Below are 13,974 nucleotides of genomic sequence, written 5' to 3' on the forward strand. Positions count from 1 at the left end.
ACCTTTGGCTTCCTCACTAGACTCCCTATATGCCAGATTACCTAATCTTGGATTTATCCTCATAAGGATAGTCTTTCTTCTTTCAGAAATTATGCCAGCAATTACATTTCCTAAAAAGCATATAGCCCTCTGGCACCAACCTCGCAGTAATGAAAGATCCAGATCATTATCTTTCAAAAATACTTCTTCCACTGCATCAAAAAATGTTGCCACAGGTCCTAGGATATCAAGAACTTTATATTGACATTGTTTCAAAGAGCGGTCTAATCCCTTTCTTGGGTCTTTCCCCATCTTAAAAAGAAATATAATCAAATCAGGATCACTATTTGGAGTTTGTTACTGCTTATTATTTGATTTTAAATCACTCACCCTCTGCCACTACTCTGGTTTCTGCAGCAGATTGAGCGCTGCTTGACACCAGAGACAGACACTCCTCGCCACCATCCCGCCGAGGTCGCAGGCCACGCCCCCTTTTCGGAGGCCGCGTCCCCTGCCGAGACTACATAGGCTCGCTGATTGCAAGCGCCGCCATTTGTGAATGTACTAACTCCTGAGGCGGAAGCCGGGAGTCACTTTGTTTTTTTAAAAATACTTGTTTGTTACTGCTTATTATTTGACTTTAAATCACTCACCCTCTGCCACTACTCTGGTTTCTGCAGCAGATTGAGCGCTGCTTGACACCAGAGACAGACACTCCTCGCCACCATCCCGCCGAGGTCGCAGGCCACGCCCCCTTTTCGGAGGCCACGCCCCCTGCCGAGACTACATAGGCTCGCTGATTGCAAGCGCCGCCATTTGTGAATGTACTAACTCCTGAGGTGGAAGCCTGGAGTCACTTTGCTTTTTTAAAAATACTTGTTTGTTACTGCTTAATATTTGATTTTAAATCACTCACCCTCTGCCACTACTCTGGTTTCTGCAGCAGATTGAGCGCTGCTTGACACCAGAGACAGACACTCCTCGCCACCATCCCGCCGAGGTCGCAGGCCACGCCCCCTTTTCGGAGGCCACGCCCCCTGCCGAGACTACATAGGCTTGCTGATTGCAAGCGCCGCCATTTGTGAATGTACTAACTCCTGAGGCGGAAGCCGGGAGTCACTTTGTTTTTTTAAAAATACTTGTTTGTTACTGCTTATTATTTGACTTTAAATCACTCACCCTCTGCCACTATTCTGGTTTCTGCAGCAGATTTAGCGCTGCTTGACACCAGAGATAGACACTCCTCGCCACCATCCCGCCGAGGTCGCAGGCCATGCCCCCTTTTCGGAGGCCACGCCCCCTGCCGAGACTACATAGGCTCGCTGATTGCAAGCGCCGCCATTTGTGAATGTACTAACTCCTGAGGCGGAAGCCGGGAGTCACTTTGTTTTTTTAAAAATACATGTTTGTTACTGCTTATTATTTGACTTTAAATCACTCACCCTCTGCCACTACTCTGGTTTCTGCAGCAGATTGAGCGCTGCTTGACACCAGAGACAGACACTCCTCGCCACCATCCCGCCGAGGTCACAGGCCACGCCCCCTTTTCGGAGGCCAAGCCCCCTGCCGAGACTACATAGGCTCGCTGATTGCAAGCGCCGCCATTTGTGAATGTACTAAATCCTGAGGCGGAAGCCGGGAGTCACTTTGCTTTTTTAAAAATACTTGTTTGTTACTGCTTATTATTTGATTTTAAATCACTCACCCTCTGCCACTACTCTGGTTTCTGCAGCAGATTGAGCGCTGCTTGACACCAGAGACAGACACTCCTCGCCACCATCCCGCTGAGGTCGCAGGCCACGCCCCCTTTTCGGAGGCCACGCCCTCTCCTCACCCACCCATAAATCATGTGCCTCTTTCGGAAGCGCAGCGGGCGCGACGTTTGCGCGCCGAAGGCGCACCAAAGGTAAGCCCGTCTGCGCCCGTCCGCGTTCGAACGGGGCTAGGGGCCGGCCACTCTGCCCACTCCATACAATACTCTTCCGCGCAGCTGGCCAGTCTCCAAGGCCCGTGGCCTCTGGATATTGTTGCGATAGCACGAATCAACAAGCTGGGTCTGTCCCCCCCACACGCTTCCCCCCACTCCCATCCCTCAACCTTATTCACCCACCATCTGTCCCGGCTCTGCTCCAGCAGCTCGTCCCCCCCCCCACCGCGTTATCTGCCTTTTACCTTAACACCAGGTCAGCAGTCAAGCATTACCATGAACTCTTTACTCTACTGGACCTCCACAAACCCGACCTCTTATTTCTCACAGAAACCTGGTTTTGTGACAGCTCCCTTCCCTCCTTATTAGCCATGCTTCCTGCTTCTTATTATGCTCTCCGAGCCGACCGTCCCCCCGGTAAACCGGGTGGTGGCGTCGCCCTGATCGCCCGCAGAGACATTGTTTTCCAACCTCTAGCTTTCTCCTCCATTGGCTCATTAGACTTTTTAGTGGCCGTTCACTTTCTTTCAGCACCCCGCTCACTTGTGTCCTTATGTACCGCCCTCCCCCTTCTTCTCAACTCTTTCTTCCGAGCTTCCAAGACTTGGTGGCCACCCTAGTAGTAAACAACTCTTCCATCGTGGTACTAGGGGACTTCAACTTTTGGCCCTCTGACCCGGCCGAATGTTCAACATCAAAAGAGTTCTCGGAGTCTCTCCGCTCCCTCAACTTTGTCCCCGCTGTTCACGCCCCAACCCATAGCCAGGGCCACATCCTTGATCAGATCTGGTCCCTCAACTGCCCGGTAACTTTGCTGTCTATCTCCCCCTGCACTTGGTCCGATCACTTCCTCATCTCTTTTTCCCTATCCCTCAGCCCAGTCCTTAAGCCCTCCCTCCCCAAAAACATCTGGGCACGCTCATGGAACCGTGTGGATGTGGCCTCCCTGTCCGCCACACTCTCCGCATCCAGCCCGGATCTTCACGGGTTGCCATCTCTCGGACAAGCAGACTCCATCAACGCATGGCTGCGAGCTGGCTGCGACTTAGTCGCCTCCTTAAGGCGGATATCATCTAGACGCTCCAACGACGCTAATCGCTGGTTCAACGAGGAACTGAAGGTTCAAAAACTTAACGTCCACCGGGCGGAACGCTCCTGGCGGCGAGACTACTGCCCGATCCTTAGAAACCAGTACATCACCCTCTCGGCCTTGTACAAAAAAATCTATTTTGGCAACCAAGAACGCCTACTTCTCCTCCAAAATCCTAACCGCCGAAAATCGGCCCAGAGAAATCTTTGCTATTGTGCACGACCTCGCATACTCCGACAGGGCCACCCTCAAACCCTCCCCCTCCCAGCACCTCTGTGACTCCCTCAATTCCCTCTTTCTTGACAAAATCACCACTATCAAAGCTAATATCCCCCCCTACCCCTCCTTCGTTAGCCCCCAGTGTCCCCCAGTGGCAGCACGCCTCGACTCCATCCCTCTCCTTACAGAAGATTCTTTCCTCTCTCTTCTGCCTTTGGTTAAGTCCGGTTCCCCTCTAGACCCTTGCCCAGCACACATCCTGAAACAGATCTACTCTGCCTGTGTTTTGCCACCCCTCACCCTTCTTAATAGCACAGGGCATTGTCATTTCACCCCTAAATCGGCCGTTATCCTACCCATCCTCAATAAACCTGGCGTCGACCCCTCGGTTCCTATTAACTATCGCCCCATCTCACTCTTACCCTTTTTGGCGAAGGTGCTGGAACGCCATGTAACCAGAACACTGAGTACCTTCGTGGAGGAGAACAGGGTTTTATCCCCCCGGCAGGCGGGTTTCCGCCCCGCACACTCCACGGAGTCCGTGGTATTATCGGTACTTGACAACCTCAGAGAGGGTATGGACACCAACCATCCTCAGGCCCTGGTCCTCCTCGATCTCTCCGCCGCTTTTGACACGGTTGATCATGCCATCTTACTTTCCCGTGTCAGAGCGGCGGGAATCGAAGGTTCGGCCTTGGTCTGGCTGTCCTCCTTCCTGCGCGACCGCACCCAAGCAGTGCGATTGGGTGACTTTTCGGCGGACTTCCGTGCGGTTCAATGCGGGGTTCCCCAGGGCTCCTCCCTTTCCCCCCTGCTATTTAATTTGAATATTGCCCCACTCATCTTCGCCCTCCAACAGCTGGAGGTCTCCGTCTACAACTATACAGATGACCTCCAGCTTATTTTTTCCCTATCTTCTTCCCCGAGTCAATATCCAATTTCCAGTCCGTCATGATCTTTATCCAGGACTGGATGAATCACAGCCACCTGAAGTTAAACCCCGACAAAACGGAGTTGGTGCTGACAGGTGGTTGTTCCAGTCCCTGGTCTTCTCTCTTCTGGCCCCCCTCCTTAGGCCCCCCCTTCCATCTTCCTCTGTAAAAACCCTTGGATTCAAACTGGATGACCAACTATCCCTTCATTCCCAAGTCAGCTCTGTTGTATCTTCATCCTTTCACTCCCTCCTCACTATCCGCAAAGTCTCTCGGTTTTTTTCTCCCTCCGCACTCAAACTCATAGTCCTGGCGATGGTTACTTCCCTTCATACACAAAAGGAACACAGAGGGCGATTCTTCAGACACAGGTACCCTCCACTCACATTATTTTTACACAAAACCTGGTCCTACTCTGCTACAGGCCATTATACATAATACATAATACCTCTTGTTGACTAGTTTGTGCGGTTATTCTTAACCTAACACCCACTCACAAAGTTTACAACAAGGTGTGCCTGTCTTTAAAATGTCCTCATAAAAATCTCTGCGTGTCATTCACTATATGTCTACAGTCCCTATACTCAAGTTGTGCTTGTGCAGCCCCATGTGTGGATGCAGAAAGGGAGAAATCCAGTCGATACAAATCAAGATCAAGAAAAAATCAAGAAAAATGTGTGGACGATGGGAAGGTACCTCACGGGAGCAACCACCAGGGAACTGCTGACAGGTTCTCGTCAGTTTGTTCCACTTCTCATCATTGGCTCCTTCCCATCTTAAATAAACAAACTGGAAAGTAGGAAAAAAGAAAATTTAGTTAGCTCAACAGTGTATGTCCCTACTATAACCGTGTGCATCTACCCCCATGCACACCACCACCGCTACTCAGTGTGATGCTGAATTAAAATAGAGTTAGAAATCCCTAGCTATTTGAACACCTTTATTCTGTGCCGGGTTTCTACTCCCACTAAAACCAACACTCTACCGTTGTGCTTCGTTTATGTATTCTATGAAGCCAACATGTTTCATTGCCTGTGTGCTATCTTTGGCAATTTCATCAGGGCTGGGGGTGTTTTCTCCACACACCGCCGGTCACCGCCGGCGACTAATTCTGTAGACATATATGACATCACCAGAGAAACAAAACACACAACATAAAAAACAAAGAGTGACACATATTAGTTTAGTTGCCCATATCCTCTGAATATATGTATTCCAACTGTCACACGGACATATCCAGACTCGTTACCTTTTTCTCTTTGGAGGTTCATATACCTGGGGTTGCTAGTTTCCCCTTTTGTTTTGGTGTAGTACTCGACCACCTTGCAAGGTCGGGCGGGTCGCTTTTCGTCGACCTGGAAATACATATATATTCTCTATCAGTATCTCATGCTACAGCAATCCATCATTCTTGCCCCGTACTCTCATTGAAAGTTAGTGGATAATCGTGCTATTGACCAAACCCTTTGTCAACATTACACGTTATTTTTTAAGATTTCCTCGTACTCTCATCTGCCTTCTAATTCCGACTTCTAATGCATAATTTGTTGGCTTATAGTTTACAGTCAGCCCTGTATAATCCCCGTCTGCTCCTTCGTTAATAGTCCGGAGGGTAGTGGGTGGATTCCTATATTATGCCTCAGTATGTGCCCGTCTTTCAGGCTGTTCCGAGTTCTATTTCCCACTCCTTACCGTCTTTCGCTGAAGACGTTGCCTCTATTCGGGGCTCCCGTTCCCAGTGGCTCGGACTTGGATCTCGCCGCGACATTTACCTTTTCGGCGTGTGACGTCACATGTCACATGACCTGTTACTGCGTGGCGGCCATCTTGGACTGGGGTAAACGGTTGAATTGCCATGACCCACCGTCTGCCCTCCTCTCATATTAAAGACGTTTGTGTTGTTATGTTTCTTATACACCCATGTCTGATGTTCCTAAATTAACACTTTTGTAAAATTTAGCACTTTTTGAATTCGAGAATTTTTAATTAGCCTCTAATCACATTTTCCTACGAGATTCTTTCTTTCTCAAAATTCGTGCAGGAGCAGATGTTAATAGTTACGTCATTTATTATGTTTTAGTGTATCTAAGCAACCCATAATTTTCCGAAAACGTCTGGTCGTTCTAACCAATAGGCCCGAAGTCACAGGCAGATTCAGTGGTTTTGCTTATGTACATTCCCCTGTATATTCTTGGGGGTTATAGTTTTGCAGACAGCATCCCGCGGGCCTCCCGCCAGTGTTCTGTCATCTTGCAGATACTTTGCTCCACTCAATAAAATCATTGAGTCCCTCTTTATCTGCCCTCTCCTGATAAATCCAGCGTGCTTCCTTTGTCATTAGTCTGGTTTCAATCGTATTGGGATCCCCCATGATTTTTTCCAGAATCACCCAGCGTGTGTCTTTCGGTTGGTGGTTAGACGACTTGAAATGCTGTACCAGCTTGGTTGTGAGTTGTCCCGCTCTCAACGTGCTGAGATGTTCCTGAATGCGGACCTTGGCCTTTCTGGTTGTCAGCCCAATGTAGTGGAGTCCGCAAGGGCACGTGAGTCGGTATATGACGTTGGCTGTATTACAGTTAGTCAGGTTATTCAAATGCCAAATCCTTCCACTGACCAGTTGGACGGTCTTGGACTTTGCGGTCAGTCCACACACTGAACAACATCCGCAGGGGTGGTGCCCCGTGACGGTCGGGGGTGCTGTCCCTTCCTGTCTGGGACGAGAGTGCACCAACCTGTCCTTCAGGTTTTGCGATCTCCGGAAGGCAAACCTCGGTGGTGGCATTTTGAAACTGCTGGTACTCAGCAGATGCCAATGTTTCCTCAAGATCAGACGTATCTTGGAAGACAAAGGATCAAAGGTGGTGACCACTGGTAAACAATCCCCCGACTCCTTCGGGGCTCGTTCAAGAAGGCTTTCACGCGGAGTATTCAAAGCTCGCTTCCATGCAGATTTCACTATTCTTTTAGGGTACGCCCGTTTCTCCAGCTTCACCATTAATTCACTTGCTTCTGACACGTACGTTTCCCTGGTGCTGCAATTCCGTCTGTACCGGAGGAACAGTCCTACAGGCAGATTGTCACGGAGAGCACGGGGGTGGAATGAGTTGTAATGGAGCAATGAATTCTTATCGGTTGGCTTCTTGTGTACCTGCGTGATAATGTGGTTCTCATGAACCAGTATGTCCAGGTCCAGGTATACTGCTGTTTTCCTGTTGTAGTGCCATGTGAATTTCAAACATGGGTCCAGGTTGTTCAACCACGTGAGGAACTCAAGTAATGTGGCGTCGGGACCGATCCAAACACAGAGGACATCATCAATAAATCGTTTCCAGAGACAGATGTTCTTCTGGTATGGATTTGATTGAGGATAGATGTTATGGGTCTCAAATTGTCCCACATAAATGCACGCTAAGCTGGGGGCAAATGTAGCCCCCATCGAAGTCCCAGATGTTTGCAAGTACAGTTGGTCTTTATACTGGAAGAAATTCCTGGTTAGCGCCAGCTCAATACACTGGAGTACAAAACATGGAGGTGTGTCAAAGAACCATTCTCTCTCCTCCAGGGCCCGCGCTGCTGCCATCAGCGTGGCGTCCTGCGGTATGCTGGTATATAATGATTCGATGTCAATGGTTACCAGAAATTGCTGGTTCAGATCGTATTCCATGTCCATCAGTATGTTCAGTACATCGGTCGTGTCCTGTACGTACGAAGCTTGGGTAATCACACATTCCCTCAGGAAGAAGTCGGCAAATTGGGATAGTGGCTCCAGTATTGACTGAATGCCTGATACTACTGTACTGTACTGAACATACTGATGGACATGGAATACGATCTGAACCAGCAATTTCTGGTAACCATTGACATCGAATCATTATATACCAGCATACCGCAGGACGCCACGCTGGTGGCAGCAGCACGGGCCCTGGAGGAGAGAGAATGGTTCTTTGACACACCTCCATGTTTTGTACTCCAGTGTATTGAGCTGGCGCTAACCAGGAATTTCTTCCAGTATAAAGACCAACTGTACTTGCAAACATCTGGGACTTCGATGGGGGCTACATTTGCCCCCAGCTTAGCGTGCATTTATGTGGGACAATTTGAGACCCATGACATCTATCCTCAATCAAATCCATACCAGAAGAACATCTGTCTCTGGAAACGATTTATTGATGATGTCCTCTGTGTTTGGACCGGACCCGAAGCCACATTACTTGAGTTCCTCACGTGGTTGAACAACCTGGACCCATGTTTGAAATTCACATGGCACTACAACAGGAAAACAGCAGTATACCTGGACCTGGACATACTGGTTCATGAGAACCACATTATCACGCAGGTACACAAGAAGCCAACCGATAAGAATTCATTGCTCCATTACAACTCATTCCACCCCCGTGCTCTCCGTGACAATCTGCCTGTAGGACAGTTCCTCCGGTACAGACGGAATTGCAGCACCAGGGAAACGTATGTGGCAGAAGCAAGTGAATTAATGGTGAAGCTGGAGAAACGGGCGTACCCTAAAAGAATAGTGAAATCTGCATGGAAGCGAGCTTTGAATACTCCGCGTGAAAGCCTTCTTGAACGAGCCCCGAAGGAGTCGGGGGATTGTTTACCAGTGGTCACCACCTTTGATCCTTTGTCTTCCAAGATACGTCTGATCTTGAGGAAACATTGGCATCTGCTGAGTACCAGCAGTTTCAAAATGCCACCACCGAGGTTTGCCTTCCGGAGATCGCAAAACCTGAAGGACAGGTTGGTGCACTCTCGTCCCAGACAGGAAGGGACAGCACCCCTGACCGTCACGGGGCACCACCCCTGCGGATGTTGTTCAGTGTGTGGACTGACCGCAAAGACCAAGACCGTCCAACTGGTCAGTGGAAGGATTTGGCATTTGAATAACCTGACTAACTGTAATACAGCCAACGTCATATACCGACTCACGTGCCCTTGCGGACTCCACTACATTGGGCTGACAACCAGAAAGGCCAAGGTCCGCATTCAGGAACATCTCAGCACGTTGAGAGCGGGACGACTCACAACCAAGCTGGTACAGCATTTCAAGTCGTCTAACCACCAACCGAAAGACACACGCTGGGTGATTCTGGAAAAAATCATGGGGGATCCCAATACGATTGAAACCAGACTAATGACAAAGAAAGCACGCTGGATTTATCAGGAGAGGGCAGATAATGAGGGACTCAATGATTTTATTGAGTGGAGCAAAGTATCTGCAAGATGACAGAACACTGGCGGGAGGCCCGCGGGATGCTGTCTGCAAAACTATAACCCCCAAGAATATACAGGGGAATGAACATAAGCAAAACCACTGAATCTGCCTGTGACTTCGGGCCTATTGGTTAGAACGACCAGACGTTTTCGGAAAATTATGGGTTGCTTAGATACACTAAAACATAATAAATGACGTAACTATTAACATCTGCCCCCTGCACGAATTTTGAGAAAGAAACAATCTCGTAGGAAAATATGATTAGAGGCTAATTAAAAATTCTCGAATTCAAAAAGTGCTAAATTTTACAAAAGTGTTAATTTAGGAACATCAGACATGGGTGTATAAGAAACATAACAACACAAACGTCTTTAATATGAGAGGAGGGCAGACGGTGGGTCATGGCAATTCAACCGTTTACCCCAGTCCAAGATGGCCACCACGCAGTAACAGGTCATGTGACATGTGACGTCACACGCCGAAAAGGTAAACGTCGCGGCGAGATCCAAGTCCGAGCCACTGGGAACGGGAGCCCCGAATAGAGGAAACGTCTTCAGCGAAAGACGGTAAGGAGTGGGAAATAGAACTCGGAACACCCTGAAAGACGGGCACATACTGAGGCATAATATAGGAATCCACCCACTACCCCCCAGACTATTAACGAAGGAGCAGACGGGGATTATACAGGGCTGACTGTAAACTATAAGCCAACAAATTATGCATTAGAAGTCGGAATTAGAAGGCAGATGAGAGTACGAGGAAATCTTAAAAAATAACGTGTAATGTTGACAAAGGGTTTGGTCAATAGCACGATTATCCACTAACTTTCAATGAGAGTACGGGGCAAGAATGATGGATTGCTGTAGCATGAGATACTGATAGAGAATATATATGTATTTCCAGGTCGACGAAAAGCGACCCGCCCGACCTTGCAAGGTGGTCGAGTACTACACCAAAACAAAAGGGGAAACTAGCAACCCCAGGTATATGAACCTCCAAAGAGAAAAAGGTAACGAGTCTGGATATGTCCGTGTGACAGTTGGAATACATATATTCAGAGGATATGGGCAACTAAACTAATATGTGTCACTCTTTGTTTTTTATGTTGTGTGTTTTGTTTCTCTGGTGATGTCATATATGTCTACAGAATTAGTCGCCGGCGGTGACCGGCGGTGTGTGGAGAAAACACCCCCAGCCCTGATGAAATTGCCAAAGATAGCACACAGGCAATGAAACATGTTGGCTTCATAGAATACATAAACGAAGCACAACGGTAGAGTGTTGGTTTTAGTGGGAGTAGAAACCCGGCACAGAATAAAGGTGTTCAAATAGCTAGGGATTTCTAACTCTATTTTAATTCAGCATCACACTGAGTAGCGGTGGTGGTGTGCATGGGGGTAGATGCACACGGTTATAGTAGGGACATACACTGTTGAGCTAACTAAATTTTCTTTTTTCCTACTTTCCAGTTTGTTTATTTAAGATGGGAAGGAGCCAATGATGAGAAGTGGAACAAACTGACGAGAACCTGTCAGCAGTTCCCTGGTTGTTGCTCCCGTGAGGTACCTTCCCATCGTCCACACATTTTTCTTGATTTTTTCTTGATCTTGATTTGTATCGACTGGATTTCTCCCTTTCTGCATCCACACATGGGGCTGCACAAGCACAACTTGAGTATAGGGACTGTAGACATATAGTGAATGACACGCAGAGATTTTTATGAGGACATTTTAAAGACTGGCACACCTTGTTGTAAACTTTGTGAGTGGGTGTTAGGTTAAGAATAACCGCACAAACTAGTCAACAAGAGGTATTATGTATTATGTATAATGGCCAGATGGTTACTTCCCGCCTGGATTACGGCAATGCCCTTTACTGTGGCATGCCCGCGTACAACGTGCGACGTCTCCAGCTGGTCCAGAACCAGGCGGCCTGGTATTCAATTTGTTCAAATCACACCACGTCACGCCCCTTCTTAAGTCCCTACACTGGCTCCCCATACAGGAACGAGCCCAGTTCAAGCTGGGCTGCATCATTTTCAATGCCCGGTCCGGCTCAGCCCCTGCTTTTATCACTTCCGAAATTCACTCCTATGTTCCTCCCAGGGAGCTACGCTCATCTACCCAACAACTGCTCGTAGTTCCCCGTTTTAAACGCAAAAAATGGGGAGGCTCCAAATTCTCCACACTCGCTCCTGCTTTTTGGAACTCCCTCCCGGCGCACCTGAGATCCTGCCCCCAGTACACACTCTTCCGCAAGGCACTCAAAACCTTTCCTTTTACACAAGCCTTCTCACCATAAAGCCTCTTTCTGTGTTCCTGTCTTTCTCCCCCTCGGGGTTTTAGTACTTTACAGCGCCATGAAACCGCTCGGTGTACGCGCGCTTAAGAAATATTTTAAACTCAAACTCAAACTCAAACTGATCGTGATCTTATCTTCAATATTAGGTCTTGAACACTCAGCTCTCATAATATTTCTCTCCTCTATTTCTAGTGGTTTCCGCAATCTAGCTTTAATATAATCTGCCACATGTTCAGGGGGCCACCAATCCTTCCCTCTTGGGTGTCTGATCTCTTTAGTATTAAAGATCAGTGCACCATATGGATCAATAACAGTGTCCTTTACCTTCTCCTTTACATTTCCTTCTTTTTCTTCTTCTAAATCATCTTTATATTCCAAGTCTAAAATATATTCATCCAACTCCTCATTACTCTGTGCATCTCCCGATGCACCCCCTCTCCTTCCAGTGAGTAACTGGCTCTCCTTTGTACCGCTCAGAATACCCTTCTTTCTTGAGCCGCTTTGGACTCCACTCAAATTCTTTCTTTCCTCTAAATGTTTATTTTTAGCCAAACATTTCCCTCCTGGACCTCTTTCATTTTCTTCCTCAGAAATAGAAAAAATACTCTTCTTTCTCATTAATTCTTCTTTTGCCTAACACCTGTTTCACTGAGTCTTGTATAGTATTGTAGATTCCTTCTAGGATAGATGAGTAGGAGAAGATAGGAAGTATACATTCTAGGAAGTGACATTCTACTTTGCTGGCGGAAGTCAACGGCAACTGTGGAGAGCTCAGCGACGTCTGCGGGGAACTGTCTACAGAGACCCCGGGTGAGAAGTCGCTCACCGGAGTTCATGTCTTTTATTTATTTATTTGCTTTGAAGTGTTGAAGTGTTTAGCATCTCAGTGCTCGTGATGACTGTGCGTTTGTTTGGGCATAATCTTTTGTTTTGGTTGTATTATATTTTTAGAGGTTTGCCTGTGTTTGCCCTATTGTGTCTATGTGGAGTCAGGTCGACATCTTGAGGAAGTTGTGAGTCAGTCAATGCTAAATCTGTTTTCGAGGGTGATTTTGATGACCAGTTCCCAGGGTGGGTATCCTGTAGTGTACCCTACTCAAGGGAGATTGTGTGTTTGTGGGTAGTCCATGCCCCATGTAGTGGTGTTTGTGGCTAGTCCATGTCCTGTTTATGTTCCCAGGTTTATTATCCTGTGGTGTACCCTACTCTGGGGAGATTGTGTGTTTGTGGGTTGTCCATGCCCTATGTAGTTGTGTTTGTGGGTAGTCCATGCCCCATGTAGTGGTGTGTGCGAGTAGTCCTTGCCCCATTTTTATTCCCAGGGTTATTGTCCTTACCCTGTGGTGTACCCTTTTCAGGGGAGGTTGGGTATCTGCGGGTAGTCCATGCCCCATTTTTGTTTACGGGACCACTGTCCTGTGGTGTACTCTTCCCAGGGGAGGTTGAGTGTTTGCGGGTAGTCCATGCCCCATTTTTGTTCCCAGGACCACTGTCCTGCGGTGTACCCTACTTAGGGGAGGTTGCGTGCTTGCGGGTAGTCCATGCCCCATGTTTGTTCCCAGGACTATTGTCCTGTGGTGTACCCTTTTCAGGGGAGGTTGAGTGTTTGCGGGTAGTCCACGCCCCATTTTTGGTTCCCAGGATTACTGTTCTGCGGTGTACCCTTTTCAGGGGAGATTGGTGTTTGCAGGTAGTCCATTCCTCATACTTTGCGCTGTCCCCTGCTCTTGGTGGAGACTGTTTGTACACTATGTTCTGGTCTAAGTCTATCTTCTTGTAACTCGTGGCCAGGGTTTCATGTTGGTAAGACTTTGAGCTGTGAATTTGTCATATCTTTAGTGTCAACATGTCTTTATCAGGGGAAGCTCTAATTCTTTAGAAAAAATGTTTTTCTTGGGTGAATTTTTTGTGAAAGGGGTTTGCTCTCTTTTGTCTTGAGTGAATTTTACCCCTATTGTGTCTCTCTCTAGCGTCTCCATCTACACTCACTTTTGTTCTAGGGTGTTTACCCTGTGGTGTACCCATGTGTGTGGGGGGTTTTGAGTGTGACCACTTAGGTTAGCTGCTTTGGTTCATTAAGGGAGGGGGATGAGGCATATAGTATTAAATTTAGTTTTCTTTGTTCACATTTCTGCTAATGATACCTCATGCTAATGTTATCTCTGAACATCTCATTTGGTTCATTCTTGTACTTTTCTGCTGATGTTGCATTTGAGGTATTTTGCCTATTGTGTTCTCTGTTTTGTTCCTATTCCATAAGGGAAGAGGATGTGTAGTAAATGTCCTCTCAACTGTTCTT

Source organism: Lissotriton helveticus, chromosome 5_1 (assembly GCF_964261635.1).
Source record: "Lissotriton helveticus chromosome 5_1, aLisHel1.1, whole genome shotgun sequence".
Classification (NCBI taxonomy): Eukaryota; Metazoa; Chordata; class Amphibia; order Caudata; family Salamandridae; genus Lissotriton; species Lissotriton helveticus.